The following is a 21,518-nucleotide window of genomic DNA, read 5'->3' as shown; positions in this document are numbered from 1 at the left end:
TTCTGCTAGTGCTTCTATCAACTCATTTAGTAATGCAGCATGTTGCACTGGTGACACATCTGCCCACCGGAACCCTCTCCGTCTTCATCGTGACAGTCCTGTGTGTACTGTAGTTGTGGCATATGCCGAATCTGAATATATCGTTACTGCAAATCCTTTGGCAGTGTGCAATACCTCAAGTAGTGCAGTGAATTCTGCTGCTTGTGCGGAGTAATGCGAGGGGAGGCGCTTTTGTACAATGATCTCATATCCCTCTTCCTCCATTCTTACAACCGCCACTCACACATGTTTTTCTCCTGTTTCACTATCTATTGATGCTGATCCATATATGAAGTATATCTCTCATTCCTGCAGTGTATTTTCACTCGCTTTGGGAATATCATCTTCTTCTCCCTCATATGTAGCACAATTGTGTTCCTGCGTGTCTCCTATAGTGCATGGTTCAGTAATCAATGTGGCTGGGTTTACTGTCTTACACCAGACCACATGGACATTTGGACTGCATATTATTATCTCGTAGGCTGTTGCCCTTTGTGTGATTAATGTTGATTTGGATCTTTCTAGGATAGCAAAGAGTGAGTGTTCTGCATATAAGGTCACTGAGCATCCCATCACGATGGTGGTGCTTTTTTCGATTTGCGAAGGCCGCTGCAGTGAGAGCTTGTTCGCATGTAAGGTGCCCCTGCATAACTGTATTTAATGTTCTGATGTAATAGGCCAATGGCTTGTGACCTAGCAATGTTTTCTGTGTCAGCACTGCAGTCATTAGAGTGCCATTGCAGTGTGAAAATAAGTAGAATTCCCTATCGTAATCTGGGTTTGCCAGAACGGGTGCGTGTGCAATAAGATCTTGCAGTTTGAAATACTGTGTCATCATCTCATTTGTCCATTTTATTGGGACTTTATTCTTCTCTGCTTCTTTCAGTGCTTGTAGCAGTGGGCGTGTGTATGCTGTGTAATCAAATATCCATGTGTGGCAGTAATTACAGATGCCGAGAAACGTTTGCATGTCCTTTACTGATTTTGGTATTATCATATGGCGTATGGCTGCCGCCCTGTCGGGCAATATCCTCTTACCATCTTTTGAAATTAGCTGTCCTAAGTAGAGCACCTCTGCTAGGCAATATTTCAGTTTGCCTTTCTCTACCTTGTACCCTTTCGTGGCCAACAAATTCAACAATGTTATGGAATCAGCCCTCCACTGTTCTTCACTCGTGCTGCAGACAAGTAAATCGTCTACGTATTGTATTATCGTGCTTTCAACATCAATGTTTCCGAGATCTTCATGCAAAATCCTATTTAAAATGCTGGGGCTTTCACAATATCCCTTTGGTAGTCTGCAATGTTCATATCTGCTCCCCCCTAGCGTGAACGCTGTGAGGTACTGAGAGCTTGGGTCAATCGGAATTGAGAAGAAAGCATTCTTCAAATCCACTACTGTGAAACATGTGGCATCCTTAGGTATGCTACACAATATTGATGCTGGATTAGGAACTAAGGAGAACTCTTTCTGTATGACATCATTAAGCGGGCGTAAGTCCTGGATTATTCTCCAGGCCCCGCCCTTCGCTTTTTTGATTGGAAAAATCTCTGTATTATATGGTGAAGTAGATGGTATTATTATCCATTGTTGTAACAGGGTGTTCATTGTTTCTTGTATTCCTTCCTCTGCTTCCTTGGAAAGTGGGTACTGTTTTACTCTGGGCAGTATGGCTCCTGGTTTTAATTTTATTTTGATTGGTGCAACTGTGTGTAATAACCCTACATCATGGGGGCCTGTGGTCCACATTTCTGGCAGCACCTTCTCCATGTCTTTCTCAAATATGGTGGGTGGCACGTTAACATTAGTCATAGAGGATTGTGTATTTCCCTGTGCTGGATCATGATATCCCAAAGTATACTTATCTTCATTATTATTTCCCCGTCAATCTCACTGTCAGTGAACAATTTTTCATCAGTTAGGTTGCGCAACATTATGTTTGGGTCTATGCACATTACTGTTCTCCACTCGCACCCATGTGTGTCCAGTCCTATTACTGCAATACTTTTGCTCGAGACCTGTACCCCCTCTAGTTCAATATAAACAATTGTTCCTGGTACAATATCTGTATTCACAATTGGGCGGAAGACATATTCTCAGGGTACCTTCCACTCTTTTCTTGTTATCTCTGGCACCACCCGTGCTAACACCTTGATACCATAAATGAACATATCCATGTCAATGGGCACCCCTCTTACCGCAACTTCGTTTGTCACTGTGCTGATTATCAGCATCACCGTAACAGGGCATACTCCTGGGGTGGAACAAACTATCCCCCGTTCAGTGAAGGAGATCGTCATGTTTAATTTACTCAGAAGCTTTCTTCCCAACAAATTTATTGGCGCGTCTTTGTGATACGGTAGAGGTGCGCGCACTGTTTTTCCCCCCACCGTTATATCAAGATCTTTTGTGTAAGGAACTTTTAAAATAGCCCCAGAGAACCCTTGTGTCTCCAAATTTCTTCCCGAGAGCGGGAACCGGCCTTCCATGAGGCATGATTTTTCTGCTCTCGAGTCCACCATAAAGATGAACTGTTTGTTGCCTATCTCTGCTCCCACTAGTGGTTCCTCTTCTGCACGTAGGGTAGTGGATAGGACTGGACACGCAAGTGCTTTCTGTGGGCTGTCCTAATCGGCATATGTCTCTGTTCCTGGAACTGAGAAGACGCTATCTCCCACCACCGCTGCACCGCGAGAGGGTGCCGGCGAGCCACTAGCGGATGTGGCAAAAATGTTATTTGCATTTCTTACAGTATTTTGTCTTGCCATTTGTTGTTGCATACCTCTCTGCTGTGGTTGTTGTTGGTGCTGTCACCTTTGTTGCATTTGGGGCTCATTATAATATTGCTCATTCTGCTCACCCCCTCCCATTGGTAACCCATAGGGACTGCCTGGTTGTGGGTGGCCATACTGTTGTTCATTTCCCATAGGGGGCTGTCCTTGATAATAACCCATAGGTCTCATTCTGCATTCTCTTGAATAATGCCCCCACCTTCCGCCTTCCAACATGACCCTTGTGGTCCTCCCCTCATCCCAGGCCCCCCAAATCCTCTATTTCCCATTCCTCCAAATCCCCCTCTTGGTCCTCTGTACCCACCTCGTCCTCTTGCTGGCCTCCCTTGCCATTGGGGCCTTCCGTACTATTCCCCTCCATCCCACTGCTCCTGTCCACTTGCAGCCCATGTTGCAATCATTCTGGCTGGTGCATTTCCTACTCCCTCTTCTCCTTCGCCATTCCTGTCAGTTGATGTTGAGGTATTCAGCACTGCAACCTTCACCAATTTATTTTGCACTAGTTTCGCCTCGTCTGCCAACCTTCTTTGATCCTCCTACAATGGTGCACAATTATGCTCTGAATTTCAGCCAGCCCTTGGCTTCTATCCCAGCTATTTTATGCAAGGCCTTCTGTACCACCTTTGGGAGCCCTTTTTTGATTATAAAGTAGAACAAGGCAGTAGTACCCGTTTAACTTCTCCACAGGTCTTGCACCCGGAGGATGAATTGCATAGGCTCCTCCTCCTCTCCCATAGTGCACTGCACTGCATTTACTAGGTGTAAATCTGGAATATCTGGAAACGTTCTCAGCAATGGATCCCATACTTGTGCTCTAACGTTGTTAAATGGGGAATCGGTCAGGGCAGTCACAGCTCATTGACACTCCCGGGAACCCCCCCTTCACCCACACTGTGTCTGCTTGATCACCAACAGCGGACACCAGAAAACTTTTCACATCCCCTATGGGCAATGGTACCCCTGCTGTGTTCTTTTCGAATGCATGTATCCATTTTCCCACCCCACGCGAAAGTGGAGGGAGAAGTTTCAACAGGTTATTCTTATCCATTTGTGCCCATGGTATGTAGTAGGGCCTTCCAGCTCCTTTGTGTATTAGGGGCACTTGCAGCTTTGTTTTTCCCCTTTCTTACTTACCATTCCCTTCTTTGTTTTACTTACCAGCATGTTTCCTACTCTTTGGGCCTCATCACGACCATGGAGGTAATGAAAATAGGAAGGCGGAATGGTATTACTGGCATCATTAACAGGTCCGGGCCATTACGACCTGACAACCTGCCAATATTGCCACCACCCGTACCGTGCCCCTACATACCAGCATGTGCGCGTACACACGCCCCTTTTCGGAGGAAATACCGGGATGCCAATAATAGGAGGACATCAGAAGTTACACGGGTATGCACTTACCGGCATCCCGAAGGCGGTCATTTTGGCCTGCATGACGGCGGCTATACAGGCATCGCGTAACACCCGTAAATGGCAACCTGCAGTGAAGGCAACTGCCACAGATGCACACAATCACCACAGGTGGAGTCAATGGAGCCTGTCCCAGTATAAAAGGAGCACACCCACACACCACACCCCTTCCCACACCAAAATTAATGTTGTAATCATGGGGCTGTTGTAATCATGGGGCTGGAGGACATGCCTGTACTGCTACAACTACAGCAACAACAGCAACTACAACAACAACTACAGCCACAACAACAGGCAGCACAGATGAAATGCAGGAGGAGAAGGAGGGTGAGACAGGCCCAGCAAATACCACCAGTGCAGCCAGTAGTACCTCGTAGGCAGCCACCAATCCCATGCATCAGACCCAGTCCATTCAATCTAAACCATGAGCATATCCACACCCTGTACCGGTTGGACCGGGACACCATCACCACCATTGTGGACATGATACATGACGACATTGTCAGCCTCATTGAAATATGCACTGCCATCCCCCCGCTACTAAAGGTGGTGTCTGTGCTCCACTTCCTGGCCACAGGCACCTACCAGCACACAGTGGACCAGCTGCATGGTATATCACAACCACTCTTTTCTCGCATGCTGACCCAAGTGCTGGAAGCCCTCTTGAAGCATGCTAGCACCCACATATCGCTACCATGGACTGACCAGGAGCTTGCTGACACTAAAGTAGGCTTCCATGCACTGACAGGCATGCCCAATTGCGTTGGTGCCCGCGACTGCACCCATGTCAAATTGATAGTCCCTCATGCCATAGAGGTGGTGTACCGCAATCACAAGCAATACCACTCCAACAGTGTGCAGATGGCATGTGACTCCAGCAAGATCATCAAACATTGTTGTGCCCGATTTCCCAGATCGACACATGATGCCATGGTGCTGCATAACTCCTCGCTATCCCGCTACATGGAGCGACATGATGTGCCTCGCTGCTTGGTGAGTTGCCTGACTGGCCCCCATGGCAGTGTATCAGGGTTGTGATGTGGGGGGATGCATACTCCACCTGGGTGGGTATGTGGGGGGGCGGTGCATCCTCCACTTGGGTGGGAATGTGGGGGGGGATGCATACTCCGCCTGGGTGGGAATGTGGGGGGGTGCATACTCCACCTGGGTGGGAATGTGGGGGGTGAATACTCTACCTCGGTGGGAGTATGGGGGGGAGTGCATACTCCACCTGGGTGGGAATTGGCAGTGAGTGGACAATGCACTCAGAGCTAAACACTTCTGACCTGAACCTCCCAACCCGAACATGACACATCACTGCCACACATTAGACCAATGCCGTACATCAATGATAACATGCAAGACGCACAACCAGGCCAACATGGGTATGTCAAGCGATGCATGACTAAACATGATTACAACTGTGCCAATGTCGCTAGTGTGATTAGGCACAGAGTAGCATACACTGCAATTATGGGAGGCAAGACATTGTTCCGCATCCACAGCACATCCGCATCAGCATGCAAGTGAACACCCTGCGTCATCTGTACAACGCTATCCAGACTAGCAGACCATATTGCAGTACACAATGAATCCAAATAATCTGTGTGCATACGTACATGGACATGTGCATGTCAACACCAAATAGCTGCGCCCTTGGCCACAAATCCTAAAGGTGGCAGCTTAGAATGACTCACACAGACCTCTGTGTACTCCCATGCAGGTGATTGATGCTATTCCTTGAAGCTGTGGCTACTTACCCCTGTGCAGAACCCGCGTAACAGGCATGAAGAGGAGTAAAATCGGGTTCATACCCGTACCCATGTCGTGATTGATCAGACCTTTGGCCTGTTGAAGGCGCGGGTCCGCTGCCTTAGCAGGTCTGGTGGAGCACTCATTTATGGGCCTGAGAAGGTGGCAAAGATCACCATGGCCTGTGTCATGCTGCACAAAATGTGCATCCGGAGAAATGTACCGCTGCCACCTGACATTGACATGCATGCACCGGGTGAGGATGATGAGAATGATGATGGAGGAGAAGCAGCACCCCTGCCAGTACGTGATGCACAAGATGTCCGTGCTGTGTGCCAATCACTGATTGACGAATACTTCTGAACCACAGGGACGTTGATGGATATGTGTCAGTGCTACACTGAGCACTGGGTCCATGTGGACATGCACACAGGGTATGTGGGGAGTTGGGCACTGTGCACTGTCATAAATAAAATGAATACAAACGAAATAAACAATGTCCACGCATTAAATGATTTTTCACACAACGGGTGTATTAATAAAAACTACATAAAAGTGCCTCATCCCTCCACCACTCACACAAACTCCCCCTCCACTCTCCCTCAACACACCCAAACTCCCCATACCCCCAATGAATTCCCCATACCCCCAATGAACTCCCCATACCCCCAATGAAGATCCCCTTAATCCCCTATACACCACCAACACCACCTCCCCCACTCCAATTGTTATCCCACACTATTTGCGTGCTTTCTTGGGCGGGGGCAGCATTTCGGTCTGCCTCATACTCCGCCTTGTCAGTCGCACAGGGCTGGAGGGTGCGGAAGATGTGGGTGTGGAGGATGGGGTGGATGCCGTAGGGATTGGCACAAATGGCGCAGATTTTTGTTGCTGCATGTGTTGCAGTATGCCGGTCAGGACCTGCGTGACTGCCCCCAAACTGTCTGGATCATTACAGCACAGGCATTGATTGCAGCAATGTTCCCAGCTATGGACTGACGGATCTCCCGCCTTGTCTCCTCCCTGTCAGCCACATATTGGCGCACAATGTCAATCATGGTGTCCTGCCTTGCCTCCACCCTTGACAGCCGGGCCTCCAAGTCAGTGGGAGCAGCAGAGGTTGATGGTGCTGCGGCAGGGTGTGCCATTGCAGGGCTGGCCTCTGGGGTGGTACTGAGTTCGGGCCTGTGAAGCAGAACTGCAGGATCCAGCATGGGGCTGGAGAGTGAGGTCTGAGTGGCGTGTTAGGGGGTGGACAGGTGGCTTGGGGTGTGTGGACATGCCACATGGATTGTACCTTCTTGGTCCACGTACTCCTCCACTCCTATGTCAGCGTCACTGAGTAGGGCTGTGGCTGCTTCCTCACCCACTAAACTTGTTGCAGCGGAATGGGTGCCACTGGCCTCCCCTTCCACTGTTGTTGGCAGCTCTGTGGTTGCAGTCTCATCCGCTGCTGTTTGGCCCTCATGTCCCGGCATGGCCTGTGCACTCGCCCTGGCTTGTACTGTGGGCCGCGATGCTGATCCGGAGGTGGTTTTGCCAGTGCCAGGTGGTTTGGCCCGGGACGTGGATGGCCTTGTGACTGGGTCTTGACTGCCATCTTCTCCATCAGTCCTGTGGGGGGAAGAAGAGATGCAGGGCATCAGTGATGGTGTTACATGCAAGATGCATGAGATGGTGCTGTGGAGTTTTTTATTTCTCATGCATTGATATCTTACAGGTGTGTCACACAAGATAGTTTGAAGGGGGAGAGGCATTTTGGCATTAGGCATGACGTCTCAATTCGGAAATGATGCATGCCAGGTGGTATGCCGTTGTATTGGGGTTTGTGTGATCTATGACATGGAAATGGTCCCTGTGTGTTGGCTGTATGTTGGTAATGGGATTGGCACTCAGCATGCATATCAGTGTGGCAGGGTTTGGGCCTCCATCTGGACATGGATATGTTAATGTGTGTGTGATGGGCCATGCATTGCCTTGCCTAAGCTCTATTCCACATCACTTGTGCTACGTCATGGTTTGCCCTAATGGGGTTTGCAGGGTCACTCACCTCCAGATGTTGCAGCACCCGTCTCCATCTCCCATAAGCCCTATATCGACTCCATATGAATGGTTGTTTTGCGTGTGTCCTGCCAGCGCATGAGTTTGACCGGGGAGTGGTCACCCCCGCCTGTGGCCATGGCCTCCCGACGATTGCTGGCCAGGATGTTGCAGACCCTGAGGCGGAGGTCGTCCCACCTTTTTTTGCAGTTGTTGAATGTGCATGGGGTGGTGCCAACTGCAGACACCTTGCATACTACCTCTTCCCATATCTCTTTCTTCCTCTGCTGCACCTCCCTTTTGAGGTTATGGGTGAAGACCTCATTGGCATGGGCAGCAAAGGTATCTGCCAACATGTTCAATTCCTCATCTGAGAAGCGCTTCTTGCGCAGGCGGGGGTTGGTTTTTCGGGTAGCCTTGGACATTTTCTATTCAATGGCCCTGGTCTCTCCTATGCAGCCCTGGTGGATTGCAATGAATTGTGTTTTTGAAGATAGCCACCGGTGCATTTCCCGTTCCTAAGCAATGACGTTACTTCCTGGTCCGGTATAACGAGCACGGTATATACACAGTGTTATTACCGGGACGGTATTAAGGGGTGCCTCCTAGGCGGAGGCGGTATCCGAGGGTCCTGTGATGCCCCTATCGGGGGGTTGGAGAGCCTTTAGTGGCTTGGCGGTATGGCGATTACCGTCATGGGGGTTCGCGCACTCGTAATCAGCCGCTATTGGCGGCGTCAAACGAGCACGGACCCGCTACTTCCTCCATGCCGGTAATGGGCCCGTTTTTGGCGGGATTCTAGTAATGAGGCCCTTTGTCTTAACCTCCCCTGCCATCTTGGTGCAGCCCTTTCATCTTCTTCGTCGAATGGGAATGGCAGTGGAGATCCCGCTGCTGCCACTCCCTCTTCATATTTATCTAAATCACTCCATACCTCCTCTACCTCCTCCTCCTGTTCCCTTCTTTCCTGCGTGTCCCATCTATGGCTGTCCGGGGTTGCTGGTCGTATTATTCTCACGGGTTTTCCGTTCAAATGGAACAGAAACTCACCTGATTGCCACTCTTGTTCTTGCCCTTTTGGTATTGGCGCCGACGGAGGTGGCAGGGATGCTGTGGATCCCCCTGCGCCACTTGGCGGAGGTGTGAGGTCTCCTAACATTAATGGTGGTACTTCCCATCTCCCCGGCAATATCTGACTCCTGTTGCACAAGGCTCGCAACTGCGTTATCTCCAACTGTGCATGCGCAAGCTGTCTGTCTAAATCTCCTGTTAACCACGCCAAATTCACTGGTGGGGCACTGGTTGGGCCATACAACCCTCCTCTCCTCCTCTTTCATACGGGGGCGGTGCAGTGTCTGATGCCATTGCCAGGGTTGTTGGTGTGGTGCATGCTGGCACATACAGGGGCTCACTGTATCCCACTGCAGGCCTGGTCATCAATGGGTATATTCTAGTAGGATCACTCTCTGTTGTGGTTGTCGTACATTCTTCCCCTGTAGCCCCATCTCCTCCCTCCGGCACCTTCTCTTTCTCAATTATTGTGTCCTTAATTACCTCACCGGTAGGTGCTACCTCTTCAAACATTCACCACAAATCTAGCACTTCCCTTCTGTTCTGCAATTGCTTTGCCCTGTATTTCGCGAGCAAGTGTGTGGATACTAGATCCAATACCCTTTTGTCAAAGGACCCTCCCTCTGGCCATATCGGCGTTACGCTGTCTCCTTTTATTTCCACCACCCATTGATCATGATACTTTTGTATTTTCTCACTATACAAAGGGAGATGCTGACAATTGTGTGCTAATGGTGTTGTCCCTCCCATGGTAGCGTGTTTGTAATCTTATTTTTAGTCACTTCACTTTCTGGGGATAAATACACAATCAATCAGCCAACAATCTCTATTTTGTTACACTTCTATTCAACCTTGTTTAACCTTTGGTGTCAACAATATTTCAACAACCTTTTTACTTTCACCACCTTGCTGGAACCACAAATTAGTTCAAAAAGTAATAAGGTGGGTTTTCCAGTCTCACTGCGCCAACACAATAATCAATCAGATATTGCTTAAGTTGCTCAGGAACCAGCCACGCCGCTCACAAGACCCCCAAGCACGGAGGGTCACATTACAATTGCCGCAACCGCGAAGAATTGTAATTCAGCAATCCTACAACCAGGGACGTCATTTCACCAAAATGCCAGGGGTAGCGGAAGTGACATCACCCGACCCTTGACCCTCTGATGACATCACAGGAAGTGATGTCATTAGACCCCGCCCCAAAGTGATATAGCGGGTAGCGTTGGAACACGACATTTCACCCGTTGACAAAACAGGAAGTGGCATCACATAGCATTGTACACTATGAAAAATATAGTTATGATATCACTATATGATGTACATTCATACAAGAATGGATCGCCATATGTATCATTAAGTTCAGTGTTTATTGGCCCGTGTATGCAAGCAGACGTCCAAGGCCAAATGATAAGCGTAAGTGCTATATAATAAGACATCATTAAGCGCTTGATATAGAAAAAATATACACCCAATATCACCCAACCTGTGTTGGTACTCATTTATCGACCTCAGAAGGATGAAAGGCTGAGTGAGGCATTTAAGAACAGACTAAATCAGTGACTCACCCCCTGAAGTGTGCCTGAAATAAACATTTAATGAGCCTAGCAATTACTGTATAGAATTCCTGAAAGACACATTATTTGGTATTCCTACTATTTCTTATTTAGGGTCAGTGCTGAAAGTGTTAGAAGAAAAATAAGAACAAGTGCCTCAAGTCTTTTTTTATTAGGGGCCTGATCAAGAAAGCCAGCCACCCCAGAAGTAAAGAGCCACAGCCCAGGAGCTTGCATAACTTAAAAAGAAAAAAAAAAAAAAAAAAAATTTTTTTTTTTTAGTAGAGGTCGCAAGGGACACCACAAAGGTCGCAAGGGACACCACAGAGGTCGCAGTTGCGACCCCTGGCGACCCCCAAATGACGTCCCTGCCTACAACTTATATGATCGCGTTAGTACGTCCTCATTTATAAGCCTCAGAGGAAGAGCAAGGACTGCTCGAAACACATGTCAGGCTGTTCTCTGATTCTTGCAATAAATCTGCAACTTAAGCAATATCTGATTGATTATTGTGTTGCCGCAGTGAGACTGGAAAACCCACCTTAGTTCTGCCTTACCGTGCAGTGCCAGGGCATGGAACTCACACTCTCTGGTTACCTGCTGCCTTCCTACCATTAAATCACAGCAAGCGCAAGGTTCCTACATTGGCTTTTTTGTGCCGTCACCTGTTTTTGCTAGTTCAAAAAGTATTAATTATTTGCCAATATTCAACATGTTTATCATATTACTCAAACATTTCATTGCCAATTTTCCTGATAAACCTTAATTCTTTTCGATTCACAAATACATAGGCACTTACTAACAGAACAACATGTAACACTGTCGCACATGAACATAAAACACATAAACATATAACATGAACTACCTTTGCTTTGCTCCTCTTCTTAATTATTTCAGTTTATACCCCTCAACATTGCTTTCTCATGCACTCCCCACCTCTAAGCCTTCTCAGTCTACCTCACCAAGAGTTCTGCTCACACGGAAAAAGAATATTCTAAATTACTACTCCGAGTCTACTAAATATATGAGACTCCTACTGTTTTCTCTTTATCTTCACTTATTTACCTGCACTGGACGAGACAATGCTATGTGGCGTCACCTTCTACCCCCTTCGGGCTAGGATCCCTTGTAGCTCTTTACCTCTTTTTCGTTTTCTCCATAAAACCTAATGGCCATATAAAGGATAGAAAAGAAAAAGCCTCAGTAACATTCACACAGGCCCTAACTTTGCCCTCTTTTATTTTACCCACTCTGTTATATGTACCCCTTCTCCCAAACCCTCTTTTCTCCCCTTGAAGTCTCGCAACCAGTGCTCACGTGTTCAGTCGGGTGGTCCGAGAGCCACCGTTCACGGTCTATCCACAATCTGGTCCGCACCCCAACCAAGCTATGGCCCACCTCGGCGAGCAGTTTTTAGTTGGGTATTCGGAAAACGGGAAATCTTGGACCCTCTCGTTGTGACACGGACTGGTCAACTGCGGAGGCGATGGTTTTGCTGGGGGCCGTCCCGGATCTCGCCGCATGGCACAGGGCCTCAGGGCACCTGTCCTAAATCACGTTGCTGGGGGTCACCAAATGTAAAGGCCCATCCCCGTATTAGCACGTGCAATACAAATAAGATAGACACACCCAAATGGGGAATGAGACTAAGAGAACAGGCTGCGAGATTTAGTCTTTCTTTATAAAGAATTGGCATCCAGAGAACTCTGCTGCCCGAGAGCGCTCCGGCAAACAATAGTTACAATTGATTATAAGGGCAGAAAGCATCATAAATTATGTCAGGCATGAATGTTGCAAAGTTCATTATGATTGGACACAAGCTTGCGTTGTATAGGCGCATATAGGTGCTGCTCCTCCATGGTTGCCTGCTGGGTTGGCGGGAGGGTGAGCGTCACAAGGTCCATCTGTCTGTGTCCAGGCAGGGTGAGAGTCAGGTCACTGTGAGGCAGGGTGGCCGCTAACTAAGCTAACATAATACACTACCATCAAACATGCACTAAACAATAGTCATTACCACTCCTTTGAGCAAATCATCATAACCCTATAAATTGTGTTCATGTAATCGCACCATTACTTATTGGGACGTATATGGGGTACCAGGGTAAGGGTCTTGACTAGTATGATAACATCAACTGCAGGGTGGGTCTGGCCTTATCAAAGAGGCTGGGGGCAAGTTGACGTTTGTTAGTTACAAAGAGTAATATACGATGACAGAGGTCTGATTTTAGCTAAGGGCACGCTGGGGTGGGTTTCATGGCAGGGTCACATATCTGGTACATCAAGAGAATACCTTGCAGGGACATAGGGTTACACTGGCAGTAATTTTCCAACATCGAGGGTGAGAGGGAACAGGCAGGTTTGTGGAGATGGATGAGATACAAGGCCTGGCTCAGGCCGGTTCACACACGGGACAGTGATCTCAGAGGAAGAGCGAGATGTTACATTTGTTGTTGGTACAATTGCCTCAGGCTCGAGTGTGAGAATGGAGCTGCAAAGCTTTCGGACACAGTGAGAAAGGGTGGGGGCTAGGTGCATGATACACATAGCACTGCACAGGGGAGAGAAGCCTTGTTGTATTATCGCAGTGAGACTTAGTCCAAAAAGATGGAGTCCAGGGTGTACAAAATGGATGCCAAGAGTCTGTCGCAACAGCCCCATCTATGCCAATGCCAGCATAAGGCTGATGTTAACATAAGGGCAATGGAGGCGTCCCCCACCAATCAAAGAGCAAGTGGTTCAGGCTGTACTGAATGTATGGCGGGGGCCCAAACGACCACTCACTCTCACACACAGCCATTCATCACCTTAGTGGCCTTGTGTCAATTACTGCCTTGTAGTTTGGCCTTGAGTCTGCCTCTTGGTCTGGGAAAGTTAAGGAGGATGGGTACGATAAGGCTCCATGCGTAGGTGTGAAAGTCTCATCCATTTCGGCCTGCCTTGCCACGTGACTAGGACACCGTGAAAAAGTCCTCTTCTTCATGCAATTTCGTGTATTTGATTTACTTCTGTTAGTCGTTTACCATCTGCAGCTTATCTCGACCTTGCTGAACAGGAGACTCTTGTTATTCTTCTCTTAAATCGTAGGCATTGCTAGTCTATTCCAGTCTGACATAACCTTGGCTTCCTTGCATGGCTGCCTTCAGCAGGATTTCTCTCTGTCTTTAATTCTTGAATTGTTAGCTGAGGCCCTCTCCTCAAGAGACCTTTAGTAACCTCGATTCGATTCTGCTCATGTGTGTAGTGGATTTTCGCTCATCTATATAGTGCTTTTGAGGTAGATATAAATAGTTTCTGCTTGCCGCAATCTATTTTACTATTAAGCATAAGTAAGCTTTAACGATTTTTTTGCTTCTTGCGGTTCATGTTTAAACTGGCTTAATGTCTTCATAGTGCTTATGGCATAAGTTTCTTTATCTTGAAATCACCTGTTTCACCTTAGGCCCAAGATATCACTTATCCATGGCATTTCGTCTCTTTATCATCATTCTTGGGTCATCATATACCCTCTCTGTGTTTCAGTCCGATCTCTCGTGACGTTGCCAGTCATTTTCTTTTAGTATCTTCTTGGCTTCTTCAGGTATTCCATTCTGACAAACGTCTCTTTGTCGTGTCTGTATGCATGGATTTCTCAGTGGGTACCTTGCTGTCCTGGTTTGCTTCGTTGCCGGTACTTCAATAGGTGCTGTTCTTCCGTCAGGCACTGGGCAGAGCCCAACTGCGGCTCTCTGCTGGTTTATCTGTTCTTCATACATCACATATTTTGGCGCGAAAGTTCCTGGCACTTCTGGCACTTCTCCCTCTTGGTGATTCATCAACCACTCTTGCTTCTTTCCTTGCGTTCACTTCTCTGTCATTCTCTGGATCTGGACATCTAGGTCTGCAGAAATGTTCCTTTGGAGTCCATATCTTTATCAATCCCTTTAAACATCCTGCTGTTTTTACATGTTCAATGTCATAAGTTGACATTCTCCACTTGGATTGCAATAGATCAATTTTCCCACGTATTGTCTATGTTTCTTCGGATGCCGAAACTTTGTTCCTTCTGGTGCATAAATGCTGGCCTTCACAAAGTCTCTTATTTCTTCATCAATCAGGTCTTTGGGCTTCCCTCCTGACTCAACGTCAATCATTATTTTCATCCCTATGGCCTTTTTTGCAGTTTTCCTGCACTGAGAGATTATTATCTTGATAACACAGAATCAAAGCAATATCATCACCAACAGGGCTCCTAGGATCTTGAATGTGTCTGCCATCCATTGCGGAACTCTGAAAACAGTGATCCAAACCTACTGTCATCATCAACTTTGTCAGCTTCATCAATCATCTGATTCTGTAGTTTTGTCAGCATACCTATGGCTTCTGGTAAGGTTCCATTTTCGTCATCGTGAGTCGGTATAAATGTGCAACATGATTCTATGATTTTTTCACAAATACCTCCATCCATAGCTGTGATCATATCTAGGATGTATCTGTTCTGGAGAGTCATTAGTCAAATCGCTCTTAACTCTTCCTTGATTGCGTTGAATCCCTTTATCATTGTGTTGATGGTCTGCAGTAATTCCCATCGGGTTATCTGCAACCATTTAGTATTTGCTCCAATCTGAACTCTTAGCATCAGGATTGTCGTGAACACTGATGAGGTGAAGCTGAACAGCCTGTGTTCGTATGAGATTGCATGAAAGGCTTCTTCTGATTTGGCAGAGAAGTAATTCATTCGGCTCGTCAGTTCCACAGCTCTCTTCTTCCTCATGTGAGCATCTGCTTTCAGGAAACTGTCAATATTCAGGTCACATTTGGAATCACCAATGCTCGAACAAGGACATTCACCAATGTGCATATACCTCCCCAATTCTTCGGCATCCTAATATATGCTTTGGATCCACACGCCCAATAATGATCCATGATTACTGCATTACCATGTGCAATTCTTGTGGCATCGGAGATTCGTCCACAGTTCTAATTTTCTCCCATGTTTCTTGTACCATTGTTTCTGAGGCACAGCTTGGCATTCTCCAATGGCACTATCTGTAGGGGTCCTCCTCTGTCTTCGACCCATGTAAGCAGTCTGGCCAGTCTCGGCCATAGTGGTTTCCATATCCTCTGTGCATTTTCAATGGTTTCCTTATAGTGTCCAATGATCATCCATGCTCTGCAGATCACTGCTCCTTTTTCCCATCCGTCTGGTGAAAGCACTGTTCCCCAAATTTGCATCTGATCTCCACTCCTTTAACTCTAGGCTTTTCATATCATATCACAATGTTCTTTGTTTTGACATTGTTTCTTGTATTTATGTCCTGGACATAATCATCTTCATCTGGATCCGTCGCATCAGTTTCCCATTTGAGTGAAGCATCACTACCCATGAACTGTCCTCTGGTCTTGCACATTGCTATGTGCGACAGACAGTGTGCTGTCTGCACATCTACTTCAACAGCTACGAAGATTTTTGACTTCCCCATGCGGTAAGGTAGGAGTGCACACACAAAGCATTCTTCCTCTGAAGTTCGTCTTCCAACTTCCTTCATGTGTTGGTACCATATGTTTTTTCCCAAGTGTGCTGTTCTGTCCAAGTAATCATTCAATTCATTATTGTCTTCTTGTGTGCTCCTTCTAATTCTTAAGGTCTTTCTGTAGTTAGCTATAACCACATCCTTAAACACATCTGTATAGCTTCTTCTTGCTGGAGGATTCTCAAGTATATTCATCAATGTTCCAGGCATTTTCATCTGTATTATTTGAGTAGGAGAAAGTCTGGTAACTCTGTCTTTATCCATCTGGTTCTTTCTGGCTCTGCTTATAATCGTCCATATTGATTCTGCCAGTATCTCAGCACTTGATCGTCTTGCAGGATTTAAGCTTGACCTCTTCATCATTGGTCAGGTGTGATTGTCGGTGCTGTCTCTGTTTGTTCATTCTCTAGAGTTTTTTGTCTCTTTAAAAGTTCAGCTTCCTCCATCTGTCTCTCAACTTGTCTTGGTGTGGAACTTCTCATTGTTGTTTGTCCAAGCTTTCCCCATTCTCTGCAATGTGATTCTGAACTTCTTGACACTAGACTAGGTGTGTATGTGCTCATTATTTGTGTATGTGTACCTTCCCTCATCCGCCTCTCGGGTTTACTTTGCCGACCCTGTCTCCGGCGTTGCAATTCATTTGTTACCCCAAGTTTCGTGCATGTGTCATTTTGTATCACATCCATCTCAAGTTCAGTCACTCTATCATCTTTTCTATGAACTGGAATGTCCATGTAAGGTCTGGGTACCTTTGTAGGTTGCATGTGTACATCATTAGGTGGGTGCACAGGACCCTGAACGCTCTGTGCACCAATGAAAAATGCGAAAATGTAATTAATGCATGTATAAGTAAGCTTGCAGCATTTGTTCCTTGGCCAATATGGACATCTCTCCTCATGATGGGAAGACAACGTTACTGTTCTGATTTCCCTATCTTGATCATTTAAGGAAGAAAAACTAACTTTTAATACATACTAACATTTGCCTTTTTTATCTGGATTCTACTGTCTCTGTTTGCAGATTACAGATGCTAAACTGCTTATCCTTTATGTCTGAATAATAGACTGTCTCTTGTCTCTGGAAAAAGTTCCTTTCCTAAAACGAAAGTTCCAAATGAGGCAATAGGTTCAGCAAGTCTTTTAATTTGTGTGTTCAAAATAGACCAGTTCCCAGTCAATGTCTCTTATCTGTTTCGCTCCGGAGGACATGTCGTTACTTGTCAGCATAAAGAAAACAAATTCCTTGGCACCACCTTCATAATCTGTCCCTTCTCTGGTGATTCTGCTGTTGATTATAAAGTTCGACCTGCATTATAATACAGTGCAGGAGCATGCTCATCTTTTCAGAGTTCGCTGGGTCTCTAATGAACGTGAGGACATCAACACTGGCATGTCTCCCCACTAATTCTGAAAAGTCTTCAATTAACTGAAAAAATACACTGCTCACTAGTCCGCTATCTTCTCGTGACAGGGACATTTGTCTTGTCCTCGCTGTATTCAGGGAGCAAAAGAAACTGCTCTGCAATCACTGTGAGCAGCCTCCGTATTGTCTTTTCGTTTTCAGGATCTTGAAGAAACTCTGATATGCTTGTGATTCTTCCGATCTTGAAGAAACTCTGATATGCTTGTGATTCTTCCCAACAACGATGGGTATGACCTCAATACTAACTTGAAATAGATCAGAAAGTCTTTGGTGATGTCACTATTGCGTGACACCATGAGTAAGTCCAAATAAGGCTTCTGTATTGAAAGAGTCAGGATACTGTATTCTTTTCCAATTTACATGTCCTCAATCAAAATCTGGCATATCCTTTCTTTTCAAGGCTTCAGTGTGCCTCAGTCGAAAGTCTAAAATCAACAGGCTATTTTTGTGGCTTATATGTGCAATTCTTCTTCTTCACCCTGCAACTAGGATGCAGAGAGTGTCCGTGGCTTTTATGTCCCTTTTTCCTTTATTTTGCTCAAAGGAAGTGTCCAAAACTACGGCACAACTTGCACAAAATGTTCCTTGTCTTTGCTTTGCTGATCATGCTTCCTTCTTCCTTGTCATGGATCTCATCTGCACGTACTGTGGTTCTTCCCCATCGTCTGTAGTCTCTACGCGGTGGGGTGTGGGCAGATGGTGTTCTCCGATGTATGGCTTGATGTCGCCCAAAAAGATCTGTTAAGCGGCTTCACTTCAATACTACAGCTAAGTCAATGCCTAGTCTGGGATGCTGAGGGAAACCCTTATTGATATATTTTTAGGTCCAGTTCATGTACTCCGGATGACAACCCTTATATAACACCCCTCTCTTAGAATCCCCCTGACCCCACTGAGCCAAGAAGTAGGTTTGTTTTGCAAATTAAAAGGTTAATTTGAAAAATTAAACAATATATATATATCACACTTTTATAATAAATTAATATCTGATAGTACACTGAGACATATGATGTGGATCCACAATGGGTAATGTTACAGTGGTACACTTGATTACTTAGGAGTAGTATAGAGGATGAGGTAGCTGAAAATGCTTTATGGTTTCAAGGAAATGCAAGGTGGAATAAAATGCAGTACAGCAAATAAACTTGACATGATTTCAACCAACAACAATGTAATCACTTTTTCTCTGGCAATTCACCCCCCCCCCCCTATGCAATGTAAGAAATGGAAGGAGATGGAAAGAGGAGCACACAGTTCTCAGGAATGCAATCAAATACAATACGAAATTCAGTTCCCCCCCAGCAAGCTTAGAGGAAACAGGTAGAAGTTTGAAACACAGGCCCAAAATGCTTTTAAATGTGATGGCAACGGATGGGAAAATGTGCTAACTGATTTTAATTCCCTCTAGAGATTCAGGGTGAGTGAGAGATGCTTGTTGGTATTAGTTCAGGCTCACTTTAGCAATGCTCTATGAGTTATTACCAGGTTGCAAACGAATTTTAACAAAGGAAAGAATGGAGCTGCTATTTTGACAAGTGGAGAAATTGAGCCAAATCGCAAATCGCGGTAAATTTCGCGAGTGCGTAAATCGCGATTGCAGTAACAGTATAAGGAGTAGTCGGTTCTAGGTCTGTTGGAAAGCCTAGAATCCCAGCTTTAAAATGAAAGTTAAACCACGTTCCTAGGACAAACGGTTCCGGAGATACAGACGATTTAATAAAGGTAGATTTTCAGATTTAAAGTAAAACTCAAAATGACAGGTGACAGCTTGCAGCTGCAGAATTGACAGGTGACAGTTGTGCAGCTTTACAAATGACAGATGACACGATTTCTAGGAGGCTGTTCTAATTAGGTTAAAATAGTTTGGATTAGATTATTTTAACTAAGAGATTGGGTTCTGCACAGTTCTGGCGGATACTCCTAATTTTGAAATGAATGGGCCTCGTCACGGATCTGGTCAACACGTCCAGCGGCAGTTCTCTCTGCTCAGTGGGTCAATCAGGCACCAGTTCTGCTCACAGCGATCCGGATCTCTGGTTCTGCTCACAGCGGTCTGGGTCTGGTCTGCGGTTCCGGCGCAAGTTCTTGGCAAAGAATTTAAACAGCTCGCCCGGCTGTTGAATAGTTTGGTTAGGTTTGCTGGATTCTGAAGGCCTGCTGAGAATACTTTTGCTTGCAGTGGGCCTTCTTGGTTCAAAGTTCTGTAGTCTCTGTTTAGCTTGGAAGTCTAAGTGTTGGATCTCTGGATGTGAAGTCGTCGGTCAGCACGCTCCGCAGCAAATGGAATTGAATGTCTCTACCTGTCCCAGCAGTCTTTTTTATGTGTTTTGGAAGTGGGTGTGTGCGTGGCATAACTGAGCCTGCCCCTCTCTACTTGTCATTGGCCCAATTCTCCCCTCACCCATGATTGGGGGAAGGAAATGGATTGTCATCATGATGAGGTCTGTTTATGGGTCAGAGGATCCTCCCCTGGTCAATTTGCCCACAAATCTATATTTGATTCAATTACATATTTCCCAGATACACAATTTGTTGAAATTACAAGTACACATTATATATTCCTTGTGGTCCATGCTTGTCCGCCTCTGATCTTCCTGGGGGCTTGCATTCAAAAATGACAACATTTTGCGCTTTTTGACTGGTTTACCAATATCGGACATTTACCAAAAATTACACAAATGTGCACCAGGGATATGGGTTACAGATGATAAAGTGTCAGATTTTTAACATGCATACATTTGGAGTAACAACCTTTTTTTCCGCTACTATCCCCACGAACATACTACAGGGTCCTAACACCTTTCAAAACGTGCACAGAAAAATCACAAGAATAATGATATTACTTATATAATTCTGAAAAGTCCGCACTATGAGTTATCTATCTTTTTAAAATTATGCTCTGGCCCAGATGGGTGTGGTTTAGGTTCCAAAGCACATGGGGGAAGCTTCTGTCTGCCCCCGCCTCCAGCTCTTCTCCCACTTCTCCCAAGAGGAAGCCACTTTACGGCCCCCCCAATATAACATTTGCCTGAGTCCAGGACAAGGCTTTGTGCAACCTCCTGCAGGTGCCCCTCCCCTAATCTAATCAGAGAGGTGTCAACTCCTTTTGGTGGGGAAGCAGTATGCAGCTAGGCCTGGGAAGAGTGGCTGAGCAGGTTTCTCCTGTCGGGGGTAGTTGTCAGGCAGAATTCAGCTAAATGTCACTTTAGTTCCCAGTTTAAATCAAACTTACACTTTTTACATATACATTAAATAATTACTTCCTTCAAGTCATTTCAGAATATAGTTTTACATTGTATCCACCTCTTAGCAAGTCTTTCCTTGGCCTGGTTTGGGTTCCTCTGTTCAGCTTTACACAAAAGTCTGGTGGTTTTAAAACGCCGACTTTCTGATAGTGGTGAGTACCGGTATTGCATCCATTTTTGGGATCTGTCTTGAATTACTGCATTTCAATAGAGTGGTCTTTTGCTTGATAGTATAGGACCCTTGCTTAACATTGTTTTGATGGCATCCTTACAGTAGAGTGGTGATGTGGTACCCCCCACAAGAAGGTTGTATCTTTGGAGTGGTCTTGTGCCAACTGCGCAGTTCTCCTGGATTCTGGCGTGAATGTGGGCGGCGACAGCTCATCCCCACATCTACCCAGTCTAAGGATTCAACATGGGTCAAAACCCTTGACAAAACCCCCTGCCCGACTGCGCTTTGATTCGAGTCGAGGGGAAGTCGGGTGCCAAGGATGTTTTGAGCCCTGTGCTGGTATGTGCACATTATCTTCTTCCAATTTTGTAGATGGCACAGTTCAGCATCTTTTCCTCCACCCAGTTGGATCGATCGGTTCTCCTCGCCGGTCCTGATGGGAATATTGGGCGGTACCCCGGGCCCCTCGGGTCTCTGCTCCCGGTCCCTGGTCGTCCTCCTTGGT

The sequence above is a fragment of the Ambystoma mexicanum genome, chromosome 5q, assembly GCF_040938575.1.
Source record: "Ambystoma mexicanum isolate Mex_15411 chromosome 5q, UKY_AmexF1_1, whole genome shotgun sequence".
NCBI classification, from domain to species: domain Eukaryota; kingdom Metazoa; phylum Chordata; class Amphibia; order Caudata; family Ambystomatidae; genus Ambystoma; species Ambystoma mexicanum.
This window is presented reverse-complemented; position numbering follows the sequence as displayed.